This window comes from Thamnophis elegans, chromosome 11 (genome assembly GCF_009769535.1).
Source record: "Thamnophis elegans isolate rThaEle1 chromosome 11, rThaEle1.pri, whole genome shotgun sequence".
NCBI lineage: Eukaryota > Metazoa > Chordata > Lepidosauria > Squamata > Colubridae > Thamnophis > Thamnophis elegans.
In genome coordinates, this window is record NC_045551.1 from 66955761 (window position 1) to 66972865 (window position 17105).

The 17105-nt window shown below is 43.2% G+C and overlaps 1 protein-coding gene across 1 annotated transcript in view; it reads left to right on the forward strand.

The window, feature by feature from the left end:
* The window catches only part of LOC116514652 (erythropoietin receptor-like), a 47492-nt gene that overhangs the window by 12399 nt on the left and 17988 nt on the right, over positions 1 to 17105 (forward strand).

The window sequence follows — 17105 nt, forward strand, 5'->3', positions numbered from 1 at the left end:
TTTGTATATGTATATGGTATATGTATATGTATATGTATATGTGTATGTGTATGTGTATGTGTATGTGTATGTATATGTATATGCAGGTCTTGGCGTATTCGGGTCTTTTCCCATGTAAGATTGAGAATATCTTGGTGACGTTTCAATGAGGTGACACTCGTCATCTTCAAGCTGGTGCCTTTGGCTTCGTGCTTGTACAAGGCTTTGCTTGCACAAGCACTAAGCCAAAGGCACCAGCCTGAAGTTGGCGAGTGTCACCTCATTGAAACGTCACCAAGATATTCTCAATCTTACACGGGAAAAGACCCGAATATGCCAAGACCTGCATACCTGTACCCGTGAAAATCTATGAAAATCTATGGAAATGTGTGTGTGTGTGTGTGTGTGTGTGTGTGTGTGTGTACCTTGTATACCTTACTAACCTTGTGGCTTAGTGGTTAACACATCTGGCTAATATGTAATACAGCCCAGGTTTGAATCCCAGTAAGGGTATGGCTAGTTGATGAGAGCTAAATAGCTTGAAATAGATCTATGCTAGTCTCCCTTTATTTATCAGCACAAATACAACACACACACACACACACACACACACACATATCTATATATCTATATCTATATCATCTATATCATCTATATCATCTATATCTATATCTATATCTATATCTATATCTATATCTATATCTATATCTATCTATCTATCTATCTATCTATCTATCTATCTATCTCTATATCTATCTATATCTATCTATCTATCTATCTATATCTATCTATATCTATCTATCTATCTATCTATCTATCTATCTATCTATCTATCTATCTATCTATCTATATCTATCTATATCTATCTATCTATCTATCTCTATATCTATCTATCTATCTATCTATATCTATATCTATATCATCTATATCTATATCTATCTATATCTATATCTATCTCTATCTCTATCTCTATCTCTATCTCTATCTCTATCTATCTATCTATCTATCTATCTATCTATCTATCTATCATCTATCTATCTATCTATCTATCTATCTATCTATCTATCTATCTATATATATATATATATATATATATATATATATATATATATATATATATAAACTTACCCACTATAGATCTGCTTCTCTTTTGTCCTCTGTGTTACATTTTCATCACAATTTTTTCCTTATCTACTACTCTCCTTCCTTCCAACCAGGTGAGCTGCATGCACGGTAAGCAAAGCTTTCTGGAGGAAGGCTCTACATTTATTATATCTACTCGGGAGGACCAGCTGACCACTGACCTCATGGTTAGGTGAGTTTTCCTCTCTTCCTTTGCCTCTTTGAAGTTCTGGGGACAGAAGAGAAAAAAGACACATCAATCATCTCCTGGCTGGCAGGAGAATTCTATCAGGGTCATAACCCGGAGTCCCACCTGTGAGCAAACGTTGCCATCATAAACTTCCTCGTATTGGGCAGCCTTTTCCTGCCTCCCATTATTTTCATTCAAATTTTAGAGTTTCCTTCGCGGAAACTTTGATGCATTTCAGAGTGGTTCTACAAGATCTGCTTCAGATATGCTTCCACCTGCCAGATCAAAACAAACCCCCTAATGAGGACTGCTGAACTCTAACTGAAGGGGAATCTCACCAGGGAGATAACAGAAGTTCTTTCTTTCTTTACTTACTGATTTAGAAATGGGGCCATGTGAAAAAAAAAAAAAAAAAGATGTCACCGTGCTGCACACAGTTTAAACTCAAAAATCAAGACAAATTACCAATGGATTTCTGAGGCTACTGCATGTGACCTCTCTGCTAAATAGAACATAGAAAGAATAAGGTTGGAAGGGACCTTGGAGGTCTTCGAGTCCAACCCCCTGCTTAGGCAGGAAACCCTATACAATTTCACACAAATGGTTATCCAGTTTTGTTCTTAAAAACTTCCAGTGTTGGAGCATTTACGACTTCTGGAGGCAACTTCTGTTCCACTGGTTCATTGTTCTCACTGTCAGGAAATTCCTCCTTAGTTCTAAGTTGCTTCTCTCCTTGATTAGTTTCCACCCATTGCTTCTTGTTCTGCCTTGGAGAATAGCTTGACCTCCTCCTCTTCTTAGTGGCAGCCCCTGAGATATTGGAAGACTGCTATCATGTCATCCCTAGATGAATTAGATGACTCAAGAAAAGATATGTGCTGTGGAAGCTGTCCATTTTGGGTCAAGGCATTGTTCTTTCTCTTCCTCTTATTCGTCCTCTTCTTCCTCCTCTTCTACTTCCTCCTCTTCTTCCTCCTCCGATTCTTTTTCTTCTTCCTCTTCCTTTTCTTTTCTTCCTCTTCTTCCTCTTCCTCCCCCTCTTCCTCTTTCTCCTCCACTTCCTCTTCTTCTTCTTCCTCTTCCTTCTCCTCTTCTTCCTCTTCTTCTTCCTCCCCCTGTTCCTCTTCTTCCTCGTCTTCTTCTTTTTCCTCCTCCTCCTCATTCCTCCTCCTGAGTGTTACCATAGGTATTTGGGAAAGGATATGGTTAATCAGTAATTAGCAACAAATATTGAAAAAAAAATAGTTGTGCTCCTTATGTTCTGGCATTAAATTGCATCTGAAAATAAATGGCGTATCCTGTATCAGTCCTGGGTACCCTTCAATCTGGGTTTAGAAGACCAGGTAGTCAACTAGAAGTGCTTATTGGATGTAAGAATTTAGCTTACCTACTGCAAACCACATTCCCACCCAGGAGGCATATTGCAAATTGAGAGAGAGACCCAAATTGTGCAGGTGTGCAGTTTGCCGCGTAAGTAGCACTTGTGTACTGTAAAAGTAAATATTTGCAGGTGTACGAATGAAATGTGTCTCCAAATATAGTTGATAAAACAAAACAAATCCCAAATGGAGGTTTAATTCTCAGATTTTGCAAAATGCCAAGAACTCTTCAAGAATCCAAGCGATATATTGATTTATTTTTCACCCTATGTAATATCATTTAACATTAACATTAGCTATTGGGAGATTTAGATTTAGATTTATTTTATTTGTATGCCGCCCTTCTCCGGGAGGGACTCAGGGCGGCGAACAACTCACGGGGGAAAGGGAAACATAGAACACAGTACAAGTAGTTAAAATAGCCAAGAATTACACAACCACACAGGTCGAGAAGGGAGGGGAACTCATCACCCCCAGGCCTGCCGGCAAAGCCAGGTTTTGACGGCTTTTCGGAAGGCCTGGAGAGAGGTGAGGGTCCGAATCCCTGCGGGGAGTTCGTTCCAGAGGCTGCCACAGAGCTGCCACAGAGAAGGACAGAAAACCGGAGCTGCCACAGATACCATCTGTTTCTCTATAGGTGTGCAACTATTATTTTATTTTTTTGCTATTGCACCATATTAATTAATAAGTCATAGCATGTGCTCGCATACCCACATTCCCCATACCTCATAAACACCTCTCCAAAATTCAAGCAAAGGTTTTTAAGGAATCCAAACACACACAAGTATCATTTCTATTTTCCAGGGAATAAAAATCTACACGAGCCAACAAAAATAAAAATAGTATGCAAGATCACGAGACATGGCTTTATTTTTTTAAAAAATAGTTTTTTATTGAACATTTTCATGTTTAAAAACCACAAGTAAAAAAAGAACAGAGAAAAAGAAAAAAAACAAGAATAAATGCAAAAACAAATACGAAACAGATAAAAACACAAACAACACAACAATATAATATAATTTTACAGCTTCCTGTATTAGCATGTATATTCTGCTTTTGTAGCCTGCTCTTCACTTATTGCCTTCTCGTAGTTTTTAACAATTCTAATACTAATGTAATAATTATATTGTAATATAATAGTATAATACACATAATCAGATTTTACATATATACATTTTCTTCATAATATAATCAGTATTTTTAAAAAGTTTTATTTCTTGTTTTGGCTTCTATTCTCTAGCCACTTGTACAGTTTACTCCAAGTTTTATAATAGTCCGACTCTTCTCTTTCTTTTAACTCCATCGTTAATGCCAGGAAGTGTGGCTTTAATTAAACCTTTTCTATAGATTCATTTGTACCTTCACGTTATAATGCAAAAGTTCCAAATGCGATAAAGATGTCTGTTTAGACATAATGTCTGCAAAAACAGAATCCCTTTGTGGGGGAAAAAAACTACATCATTTAGTCCGCAGCTTCAATTTCCCCGTGCCCTGTGGTCGGTTTTAGCATTCAGGAAAACTGTGCAAGCGAGTTGCGCTCTACATGGGGCAGCCCTTGAAGAGCATTCGGAGACTTCAGCTCGTCCAGAATGCAGCCGCGTGAGCGATCATGGGTGCACCTCGGTTCACCCACGTAACATCTATCCTCCGCGAGCTGCACTGGTTACTGATTGGTCTCCGGATATGCTTCAAGGTGCTAGTCGTCACTTATAAAGCCCTTCATGGTATTGGACCTGGGTACTTGAGAGACCGCCTGCTGCCAATTACCTCCCAAAGACCTATTAGATCGCACAGGGCCGGCCTCCTCTGGGTTCCATCCACCAGCCAATGCTTTTATATATGTGTTGTGAGGGAAAGACGCAGGAGCCATGGAATCAGAGAGTAAGATGTTTATTAGTAGATGACAAATGATTCAAAACGTCCCTGCAACTGTCAGGGTATTTATACTCGAGCCCAAAGCAACTGTCAAATGACCAGCCAATCAGAGAGCTGGTAACAGGGAACATTTGCATATATAACACTCCTTCCCCCCAGTTATTTGCATACTCAACACTCCTCTAACATTTGCATATATAACAAATGCCATCTGGCTACTACCCAGGGGAGGGCCTTCTCTGTGGCAGCTCCGGCCCTTTGGAACGAACTCCCCGCAGAGATTCGGACCCTCACCTCTCTCCAGGCCTTCCGGAAAGTGGTTAAAACCTGGCTGTGTTGGCAGGCCTGGGGTCGATGAGTTCCCTTCCCCTCTCGATTCGTGTGGCTGTTGGTTATTTTTAAATGCCTTGTATTTGTAGTTCTTGTATTTTCCCTTTCCCTACTTGGGTTTGTGCGCCACCCTGAGTCCTGTTGGGAATAGGGAGGCATATAAATAAAACGAAACCTAAACCTAAACCTTGTGCCTACTTAGAAACCATTACTGAAAGGTCATTGGTTCCTTTTTGTTTTCTTGTTTTTCTGTCCTTGTAAAAAGCGGGGAGCACAGTGGGCAAACACCAATGTACTCTAAAGAACATGACTAGGCAGTGCTGGATAGCATGGAGCATTGGGGATATCCTGCTGCAGCTGCACTTCAGCCAAATTCCTCTCAGGTGGCAGCTTGGAGCCATTAACCAACTCCCTTCCAGATGTGCCTGGGACTGGTTCATCTTCCTCCAAGCTGACATCTGGAGAGATAACTGGTGAAGCATCCGGAGCAGTCATCAGTCATCACACTGTCCTACCATCCAATGTGATTTACCCAACATGTCTTCCATCAGAGCTTCTTAGTTTTAGTTTTAGGTTTCATTTTATTTATATGCCGCCCTATTCCTTGCGGGACTCAGGGCGGTGCACAAACCCAAGGAGGGAAAGGGAAACACAAAAACTACAAATACAAGGTATTTAAAAACAACCAACAGCCACACAATTCGAGAGGGGAAGGGAACTCATCAACCCCAGGCCTGCTGACACAGCCAGGTTTTAACGGCTTTTCGGAAGGCCTGGAGAGAGGTGAGGGTCCGAATCTCTGCGGGGAGCTCGTTCCAAAGGGCCGGAACCGACACAGAGAAGGCCCTCCCCCGGGTAGTAGCCAGATGGCATTGGCTGGTAGACGGAACCCGGAGGAGGCCTACCCTGTGTGATCTAATGGGTCTTTGGGAGGTTCTTGCATCGTTCTGCTCTTAGTCGTGCTATCAAACTTCACATTTAAAGGCTTAATTTGCACATTTTCAAAACATGGTCAGGTGGTGAGGTGACCACACCCACTTGCCCTAAAATAGTTTATGGGAAGCCACCACTCTCCTTCCTAGAAGAATAAAATAGTTTGAGGGCTATTTTAAAAAAGGCAGAATATTATATTTCCCTGGATGAGAAGTGGGGAAACATGTTTTTCTTTTCTCTTTTTTTTCCCAAAGAATTTTTATTCTCTTACATACCATTTTAAGTACACATTCACAGAATTGTTATTCTTCTTTACATTTATCATTCGTATACATTTATTATTTCATTTAATAAGTTATAGTGTACAGTTTGGGTTGCTTTATTTGCCATCCCTTCCTCCTGTTGTAACACCACCTTATTTTCCCTTTCTTTTCTCCCTCCCTCCCTTCTCTACTTCTTTCCTTCCTCCTCTCCTTCCCCTTCCTTCTTCCCTTACCTCTCCCTTACTTCTACTCTTCCTCTTCCCCTTCCTACCCTCTCTCCTTCCTTTTCTCTCTCTTCCATCTTCCTTTCCTTTCCCTTTCCTTTCTTCCTCCCTCCCTTCTCTACTTTCCTCCTTCCTCCTCTCCTTCCCCTTCCTTCTTCCCTTACCTTTCTCCTACTCCTGCTCTTCCTCTTCCCCTTCCTACCCTCTCTCCTTCTCTTTCTCTCCCTTCCATCCTCCTCTCCTTACCTCTTTCTTCTTTCCCCCATCTTCCTTTCATTCTCTCCTCCGCTCTCCCTTTCTTTTCCTATTATTGTTGGTGTATATTTCAAAACTCAGTTTATGTGAAACATGTTTTTTCTTAAAACACAGACCCCCCCCCCAGCAAATATTTTGTGCCCATTAAGAGAGACTGGGCCAGCCTATCTACAAAACAAAAGAGCTTCAGCTCCAGGGTGATGGGATTAAGACATGACCTAATAGGATTAACCCACTAAGACACAGAGCTCACTACATCTCCTAAGGATATTGCATCACCTTCAGAAACTTCAACCAAACTTCTCAGACAACCTACCCCTGAATAACCCCACGGGAGTCTGACAACAGCCAATATAACACATGTCCTTGCATAGGAACAGGAAGCTCAAGTGCAAAGTCCAAGAGAAGGTATAAAAGCCACCCACTCTCAACTCCATGTGGTCAGCTGCCCAGTACCACCTATGTGGTTCTGCTTCATCATTAAGCCATCTTTCCAATCAGCCTGCAGCCTCCATTTTCTCTCCAGTGCCTTTGGAACTGAACGTGATGGATATTTCTTTTCCCAACAAGTTACTTTACTTGTAGTTAAAATTCTACTTTATTTTGTTCATACGCACCCATTTTTACACCCACATTCTTTTCTTTTTGGCCTTCATCAGATAAGTCATCTAGAGCTGTTAGCCCACAATGCTCATGTTGAGATGAAATTGTTGATTGCAGAACTTTATTTGATGTAGTGAGAGGGGGGTGGGAAATGCTGTCATACTTCAAAAAAATCAGATGGACTGGTGATATTAAGGTGAGGAGAATATGTTTTGTGTTTGGACGATTAAAAGCTCCCTGGAAAATCTTGGCAAAGTTTTGGAAATTGGAGATGTCTGCTTGCTTTGCAAGCACACAAAACTTTATCTAGACTCTCAAACTTTGAAGATACTTCGAAGATTGCACTGTGCTAAATGGCATTGCTAATATGCACAGAACAATAGGGGGGAAAAGTTCTTTCTTTAAACAAATAATCCCTCCCTCCCACATAACTAAAAGAAATTTGTACTGAGAACAGATTGCATGTTAATGAATAGGAGCACTATCGGTTATCCTGTGAAAAATACTGTTTTGTTCAAAATGATTCTCTCTACTTTGATAACCAGCAGGTCAAAAAAAAGAAACCGAGCTGAGAATATCTACCTAAGAATAACTAAATTTTACTTTAATTAGAAAGATGATATTTATTCCCGAAACATCCTGAACGTGATGGTTAAAATGGTAATTGGCCAGGTACAGTCTTACTAATGGTAAATAATAGGAAAACATTGCATCAGTTCCTGTTTTATGGTGAGACTGTCTACCCCTTCAAGAATGATGGGGTGCATTTGAATTAACATTTTCTTCTAAGTTTTGAAACAAAACAGAGAAGTTCAAAATCAGAGAGTACTTGCTTGTGAAAGTCACAGCATCAATCGTTGCTCAAACCAATTGGTATTTCTTAGCTCGATCAGATAAAGCAGGTGTTCTGTGGGAGAAAAAAAATAGTTTCAAAAACTTACAGAGCAAAGGGACTGGATTGCCACAGTAATTGCTGTATGGGATAATTGGCACGGATGTATAGAAATAACTTCATTTAAGCCAGGGAGCTGAGCGTGAACTACAGAAAGAGTTTAGACCATTCCAAGAAGCTCAAAAGATTGTGCACCTGAATTTGATGTCCAGAACCAAAATAGGATTTAGTAGGGAGGGGAAAAAACAGAGCTTACATTTTGTTTTTTTCAGCAAATTACAATTAAATTCACAACCTTACCAGAATGTAATGAAATACGTCTTTGCCCAATCTCTTCCAAGTAAGTGGAGGAGGTTTTCAATGAAATAAGATCGGATTCAGGAAAAGAATACTTCAAAAATAATTCTCTTTTTAAAAGAGAATTATTTTAAAAAGTTGTAGCAATAATTAAACCCTTCACAGGAAAGCATCTGATTTCTGACACAGAAGAGGGGTGTATAAGTTTGGTAGCAGTAGCAATAGCCCTTAGACTTATACATCGCTTCACAGTGCTTTACAGCCCTCTCTAAGCAGTTTACAGAGGCAGCATCTTTCCCCCCAACAATCTGGGTTCTCATTTTACCCACCTCGGAAGGATGGGAGGCTGTCAGCCTTGAGCCTGGTGAGATTCGAACTGCCAAATTGCAGGCAGCCAGCAGTCAGCAGAAACAGCCTGCAGTACTACGCCACCTAGGTGAACAACCTAAGTGTGATAGAGTTGATCGGGTTTCAGACGTATCCAAATAACTTATGTGGACTGTTCTACAAAATAGGTCAGTTAAATATGAAATTATTATCATCCAGTGGTTAAGGTGAGAGTCAAGATGTTTGTGTTAAAATTAGGGATCTATCTCATCCTAGATGATGTTATTGCCTTCCTAGGTGCTCTGATTGGGGCAGTGAATGGTGGCTTGATTCCAAGGGTATCTCTGGGAAAACCAGGCCTGGAAGCTATCTTTTGCCTTTTGGCCCGCCACACTTTCTACTGCGGGAGAATGAGAGAGAGGGATTATACAAAGTTGGGCGATGTGTAGCCATAATAACATTCTTTCTCAGAAAATCAAGGTCACTTTTGTCCCTGCACCTGGACAGATGTGGATGGGAGGAATCTTCCTTCGTGGCAATGAAGGATTGCACCATGTGACGGACTTGTGGGTGTTGGGGCAGGGTCTTAAACTTTCAACTAGGTGGGGAAAACCTGGAAGCTTTCAGATTCAGGTTTTCCCAGATGTGCCAATATGATACCTCCAATAAATTGTAGCTTTGAGGAAACACAACCCTCGGAGTTTCTTTTCATTGGGGTTGTTAGTTGAAACCCTGACACTCTGTAGTTCTGAATGTGACACCTGTTAGCCACCCTTTCCTTTCATGGTACATCATCTACATGTTGAAAGGTGTCACCACTGTTTTTGGTCCAATTTCTATGCCCCCAACATTTGAAGCAAAACAGAGCTCCATTGGAAAGAGATCAGCAAGAACTTTGTGGAAATTAGATCTGTCTTTATATCTAGAAAGTACAAATTTGATTCAATTTAGAGCCCTGGTGGCCCAGTGTTTAGAATGCAACATTGCAGGCTAACTCACTGCTCACTGCCAAGAGTTCAATTCTGCTCATCTCAAGGTTGACTCAGCCTTCCATCCTTCTGAGGTCAGTAAAACCCAGATTGTTGGGGGGAATATGCTGACTCTCTAAACAGTTTAGGAAGGGCCATAAAGTACTATGAAGTGGTATATAAGTGCTATTGCTATTTAATTCAGATTTCAAACAAATCTAATGTACATTTGAATAAGCACTTTCGGTAAATAATGCAAATTAACATCCCAATAATGCAAGTTGCACATGGATATAAACCATGTTTATGTAACATTGTAAGGACACATTTTTTTTAAAAAAAAAACTAGGATGTTTCCTAGATGGTTTATGAAATGTCTGTAAGGAAAAAAAACTAAGATCAGAGACAACAAAGAATCCCACAGTTCAGCCATGAGCTACAAATATTATCTTCTATCGTTGTAATTAAAAATGCTAAGAAGGAAAGAAAAAGACCAGAACACATCATTTCCAGGCACCAACACCTAGATAAACATGGATTAACACCAGACAAACCATCAAGCAGAAAATAATACCCTTATCAAGAAACTACAAGGAATAATGTCAATAGGGCAAATGTCACAGGCAGAAGGACTTTTTCATTTTGAAAGATGATTCTGAATTTGAGAAAAATAATGAGAAGATGATGATAGGGTTAAGGTGGTTTTTGTATACCCAAAAAAGAACTTCAATGAGAGATTGCAGAGGGCTAATCCATGAATCTATCTAAGCCAGTGTTTCTCAAGCTTGGCAATTCTAAGATGTGTTCCAGAATTCACCAGATGGCCTTGCTGGAAAAAAAAGGCATGAAGAATTGCTGCCTGGGGAATTCTGGGAGTTAAAGTCCGACCATTTTTAAGCCTCCAAGCTTGAGAAATGCCGATCTAAGACATATGGCATGGCGGAACATATTTGTAATTGTATGTATTAGTTTGTCAAACGTGTACAAGATAACAGGTATAAGTATAAACATGGGCATGAACAAAGGAAATGAGTACAAATAAATGGGGACAGTAGGCACACTGGTGTGCTTATGCATCCCCCTTAGGAATGAGATGAAGTCCATGGTAGACAGTTTGAGGTTGAAGCTGTGGGGGTTTAAGGATGTAACAATGGAGTCAGGTAGAGCATTCCAGGCATTGACCACTCTGTTGCTCAAGTCGTATTTTCTCCAATCGAGTTTGGAGTGGTTTACCTTGGGTTTGTGTTGTGGCCCAGCAGGAGCCGTTGGAGCTGCCACCAGACTCCGACAGCGAGGGGCCCTATGAGTCGGCTCTGGAGGATGTGGAGGACCCTGGACAGGGTTCCGACTCTGAGCAGGGTGCAGAGAGCCTGGTTGGCCACCAGGAGGCACCTGAGCCTTGGACCAGTGTGGAGGAGACAAGGGAGAGTGATCCAGAAGCCAGCAGTGAGTTGTTCCTGGATGCCAGGCACCAAAGAGCTAATAGGCATCAGGAACAGTTGCGCAAGTATAGGAGGTAATTGCACTCAGCTGGTGGTCATTAGGCTCCTCTCCAGACTATAAAAAGACTGCTTGTGCATACGCCCCTCTTGCAGAAGTCAACGCAGGAACTAATGTGATCTTGGAATTGTGAGCTTGGCAGGCTGGATTGCTGTCACGACTTATCTGTGTTGGATTGCTGCCACAGCTTATCTGTGCCGGCTTGCTGCCAAGGACCTGTTTGTCTGTTAATAAAGTCCGGAAACTATCTTTGGCTCAGAGTGTGCTTTGGTGTGGAATGAGGGGGGTCAGAACAGGTTTTGTACCAATTCTTTGCCCATGTATTATTGAGGTTGAAGCTGAAGAAGTCATTGACAGGTAAGACATTGCAGTTTTGCAGTCCATATCACATCATCTCACAAAAGATCACACAAAAAGATCCATCTGGCCTTAGGTTTGCCACTGCAGAGACGCCAAACCAGCTTTTCTGCAACTCTATTATTTTATTTCTGTCTCTCCAAGTGTACACACCGAAATTGTCATAGTTGAAGCGACACCGATCTTGCACAGGTTAATTTTATCTGGGAGGAAGGAGCGACAAAGGGGCCCCTTAATTTCCAAGGAAAGTAATAACTCGGTGCTATGGAAACATGCTATCTCCTCCTTGATAGGTACAAAAAGAAATGTCACCAAAAGAAATGTCACAACAATAAGAGAAATCCTATGATAATTTCAAATCACCTGGAAGAAGGTGGAGATGAAGTCATGAGTTATTTAAATATAACGATGAAAAATGAGGGTTAATTAAAAGAGCTTTGAGGACAGGTAGCAAGGAGCATCAAAAAAAATGGGCTGCAGAGAGCAACTCTGCCTATACTCATCCAGGTGGATAATGATAGGAGCTAGTCACCTGTGCAAAAGGCAAGTGGTAGTTTAAGTGGCAGGGAACTGCTCCTCAAATATATAGATATATCCCTAAAGACGAATCTGAAAGATTTCACATACATGACTCCAGGGTGTAGGTATGCTGGTCTTGTGGCATTCTGGTCTTTCCTCATGTAAGATTGAGATTGTCTTGGCAATGTTTCAGTGAGGTCTCACTCGCCATCTTTATCTTCTTATTTTAGTAAGTGGATTGATTGGCTGTGTGATTGTATCATGATTGGTAGATTGGTGCTGATTGGTGCTGGCTGTGTGTCCATTGTTGTTTTCTGTGTTGTTGTTTCATGTTGTAATGGCCTGGGTGGTGGGTGGGGCTCATTTTTTGAATTGGGCTGGTTTCCAGATGTCTGGTAGGCGGGAGGTATCATCACGTTTATTCATGTTGTGGGGGTGTTTCTCTATTTCGATAGCTTCCATAATTACTCTCTTGTTGAAGTGTTCAGTTCACCACCCAGGCCGTTACAAGACAAAACAACAACACACAAACACAAAGCTAAAAATACCAGCCTGAAGATGGCGAGTGAGACCTCGCTGAAATGCTGCAATGCTCTCAATCTTACACTGGAAAAGACCCGAATACAAAAAGACACACACACACACACACACACACACACACACACACACACACACACACACGGCGTATTCAGGTCTTTTTCCATGTAAGATTGAGAGTATTTTGGTGACATTTTGATGATGTTGGCTATTAAGAAACCCCAAAGACAAGATCCAGCTAGAAAACCAAGGAGTCTATGAAATGCCATGCAAAATCTGCCCAGCCACATACATTGGACAAACTAATCTATTTACTGCAGAAATTTTAGTAATTTTATGAAATCTACAAATTAGCTGTGTCATTTTCTAAAAGCAGGTATCACCTTGTGCCAGGTAAAAATGTGTTGTGGTCCCCCGGTGGCCAGCAGAGCTGGCAGCAGAGTAAGACAGTGAGGAGGTTGGGGAGGAGCATGGGACAGTCCTGGAGTCTGGGGAAAGCTCAGATGAGGGCAGACAGGGGGCCAGGGCCATCTGGGAGTTATGTGCTGCCTCTAGAACCTCCAGAGTCAGACATCAGTGAGGCAGAGGAACAGGAGGAGCCAGTTCCCAGTGCGGGCATGCACAGAGCTGCCAGAAAGCAAGAACAGTCAAGACAGAAGGGATAACTTGTGAGTAAGGCTTGGAGGTGATTGACCCCTCCCATAGGACATAAAGGAGGAGCAAAGGCACGTGAGCCTTTGCAGGAAGCAACTTTGTTCATGCTGGTCAGTTTACCTTCTGAAGCTCCATTTTGACTCTTTGCTCCATGTGGCTTTGCCAAGCTAATTGCCAATTAAGACTTCATCAGCGTTTCAAGGAAGAAAAAGGTGAGTGCTTATCAGCCTTATCCCGAAAGGCTTTGGCAGCCTACTGTCAGACTCTTTACAAACTATTTGGGACTCATTACGGGCTGTGAATGAACATCATTCACACCCTTTGAAATAAAGAGAGGATTTTTTGGGACTAAAATGAAACTACCGTAGTCCTAAGATAATTAAAGGCCAACGAAAGATGAACTGAGAGGCTAACAAATTCAGCGGCCAAATAAATTGTGCGCCTGAACAAAGGGCTCTTGTTCACTGTATAAAGAGAACAGCTCGGGGCAATCTAGTTCAGAAAAGTAATATTTTTACTCTTGGGGATATTAAAAACAAATGAAAAAGTCAGTTCTTCACTCCTGACAACCGATTTTACAGTTTACTTTTGTAGTTTACATTGGGGATAAAAATTGGATGATATGGAATCAGCGTGAAGTCAATTAACAACGTATCGATGATGACAAGTTATTTTGTTCCCCCACCCTAGTGAATAAGGCAAGATATTAATGCAAGGATGAAACTTGGAGGTGAAAATATTTCAGAGCAGGCATCTGGCATCTCATACAAATTAGGGCTATCCAGTATTATTATTTTTTTAAGGCAGGAAACAATAAACACAAATTGCTGAACAACAACAGTATTTTATCCCAGGCCTTTGAATGTTGACTTTGGAAGCTATATTATCAGTCTGTGTACTTCAGTTCTGAAATTACAGGTAGTGGGTTTATTGTTCAGTGCAAATGAGTTTCTAAAGTTAACAACATCCAACTTCTTTTTTAAGTAGTCTCTGCATTATGAGGCTTTCCTAGGCCAGGGATGCTGGCCTTTCTAGAAATTTTATTGTGTCGGTAAAATGCTGTTATTTTACAAGCATTTGTAAACCCGCATGTGCGGGTTTGGAATGGCGGCCGGGCTTTTTCGCTCCCTGTAATCTGGCGAAAAAGCGCTGGTTAGCCTTCCAAACGAGCCGCATAGTCTCCGGAAAGAGCCTGGGTGAGATTAAGATCTTTAGAACTCTCCAGGACCGGACGACATTTCAAAAACACCGCTCCCGAAGGCTTAATTTAGCCTCCATTGCGCCTAACAGCTGAGCAGCCTAACAGCTGATTCATCGAGCGAGAGCAGCGGCGGCGGCGAGACGCGGACAGCTGGTGTCTTTTAACATCCTGGATACCTGGGTGTCTTAGAAGCCCCTGGTGGTCGCCTGCCCTATCGGATGAGCCCTGGTCCTGGAGGTGCCCTAGAGCAGCGAAATGGTGGCAGTGGGAATTGGTCGGAAGATGGCTGCTTGAGCTTTTCGCTCTTGCGATTGCCCCCCCCCCCCCCGCTGTTCTTCTTAGATCTAAACAGCGCGGGGCTTGGAGAGGAACTCTGGATTTTCATTTACAACGAAAAAAAGGGACGGTGAGTTTGGGGGATTTGAAACTGGCTATTATCATCTCTACTATTACCATCACCGTCGTGGTAAAGAGGAGGAAATTATTGTGGCTTGGGCGAGCGAACTAAACGGCGATTAGCCACTATCATCATAGCTTGCCTGAACGCCCGCCCCTCCTCTATCCTGTATTTTAGTGCCTACCTCTCTCACCGTGGAGCCTCTCCTTTCTATTCCTTCTGTGGTTTGGACAATTCCTCTTCCTGTCTGCCCCTGCTACTGCGGAGCCATGTTTGCCTGCCTATTTATTCTTATTTAATACGAACTTTACTGCCTGGCCTGCGACCATCGGCATTGGCCCGGAACAACTGCTCTTCTCCACCACTTGCTACCACTGCTACTTTGAAACATCTAATGTGAGCAACCGACCATCTCTTTAACCATTTTGATATCCCATGGTACATATACTTCTGGTGCATTTGGTTTGGGGAAAGAAGTGATAGAGGATGGCAGTTTCAGGGACAGGAACTTGGCGTTTTAAAAATTGGACACTAAGCTGGCACCCCCCCTTTCCCCCTTCTAACTGGTTCCAGTCACTTGTAGACTTTGGACATTTAGACTCTGGCCGTTCCAGGATTTCAGGAGAGGGGGAAGACAAGATACCCCCCTGCATACTACCGCTTTATCTCCTATGGACCGTTATTATTTATTATTCCATGCTTTATCTGGATTTGGAGGGTGTGAGACTACAAAGCTGGTGCTGGATGATACCTGGGGCCTGTGCTTTGCCCCCCCTCCATCTACAACTATTTATAGAATACGGACCTTGGACTTTGGCCTCGGATTTCTCTGGAACTGGAGGAAGGGAGGCTGGCTCTTCTGGAACTCATAATTTTAAATTCTGTGTTGCGCAATTTTAAATGGGTATGTTGAGTGCGTGGAATTGAATGAGTTAGTATGAAAGACCCACTTTTAGTACTATTATTGCTGTATTCTTTTTATGTTTTAATTATATTGTGGGGACTGTTTGTGTGAGTGTCTGAGTATGCCTGATTCGGAGGACCTGGCGGGGCAAGCGGGGGCCATTGGGGTGGTTGGGGGAATTATGCCCACGGGAGAGAGTCGGAGCATTGCGATCATAACAGGGAGAGGCAGATATGGCGGGGACTTTAGGGCTGGCCATTACCGGGGAAGGAGGGTTCGCTATATCGCAGAGATCCCTCCTTCCGGCCCTATGAGTCCCACTCCAAGGTCAGATGGCGTGAGCGATCAGGACCCTGGTCTCAGGCTGCTGTCGCTAAATGCCAGGTCTGTTATTCATAAGGCTCCCCTCGTCCGGGACTTGATTGTAGACGAGGGGGCAGACCTGGCATGTATTACTGAGACATGGCTGGGCACGGAGGGAGGAGTCCCCCTCGTAGAGCTGTGCCCAGACGGGTTTCAGGTGCTTCATCAGCCGAGAGCCCAGGGAAGGGGTGGCGGTGTGGCTATTGTAGTCCGGGAGTCTTTAGTTCCTCGTAGGATCCCTGCTCCGGAGCTTGCCGGGTGTGAGTCCCTACTAGTGAAGTTGGACCTCAAGGGTCAAGCGGGTTTGCTGCTAACGTACCTGCCTCCCAACTGCGTTGCAGCGGCCCTCCCTGCGCTCCTCGAGTCAATAGCCGAGCTAGCAATTGAGTTCCCTAGATTAATGGTTCTGGGGGACTTCAATTTGCCTTCGCTCGGCGAACACTCTGACGGAGCGCAGGAGTTCATGGCCTCCATGACAGCCATGGGCCTGACCCAGGTAATTCGAGGCCCTACCCACTTGGCGGGACATACACTCGACCTCGTATTCCTCTCGGAGCAGTGGAGTTATGATCTTGGTCTGAGGGGAAATGAGACCATTCCCCTGTCGTGGTCAGACCACTACCTACTGAGGTTAGACTTCCGGAGGCCAAACCCCCACCGTGGGGAGGAGGAACCGACCAGGTGGTTCCGCCCCAGGCGACTGATGGACCCTGTTAGGTTCCAGACGGAGCTTGGGGTCATTCCAGACGCTCTCGCCCACAGTTCGGCGGAGACTATTGCTGCGGCCTGGCACTCGGCGGCATCGGAGTCTCTGGACCGAATTGCGCCACTACGGCCCCTCCGGGTCAGCGGCTCGCGGAGACCCCCTTGGTTCACCGAGGAGCTCCGCGAGATAAAGCGCCGGAGGAGACGCCTAGAGCACCAGTGGAGGTCCGACAGGTCCGTATCGAACCGAGCACTGTTGACAGCTTGCACCAAGGAGTATATTTGGGCATTGAGAACCGCCAAAAGATCACACATTGCCTCCTTGGTAGCG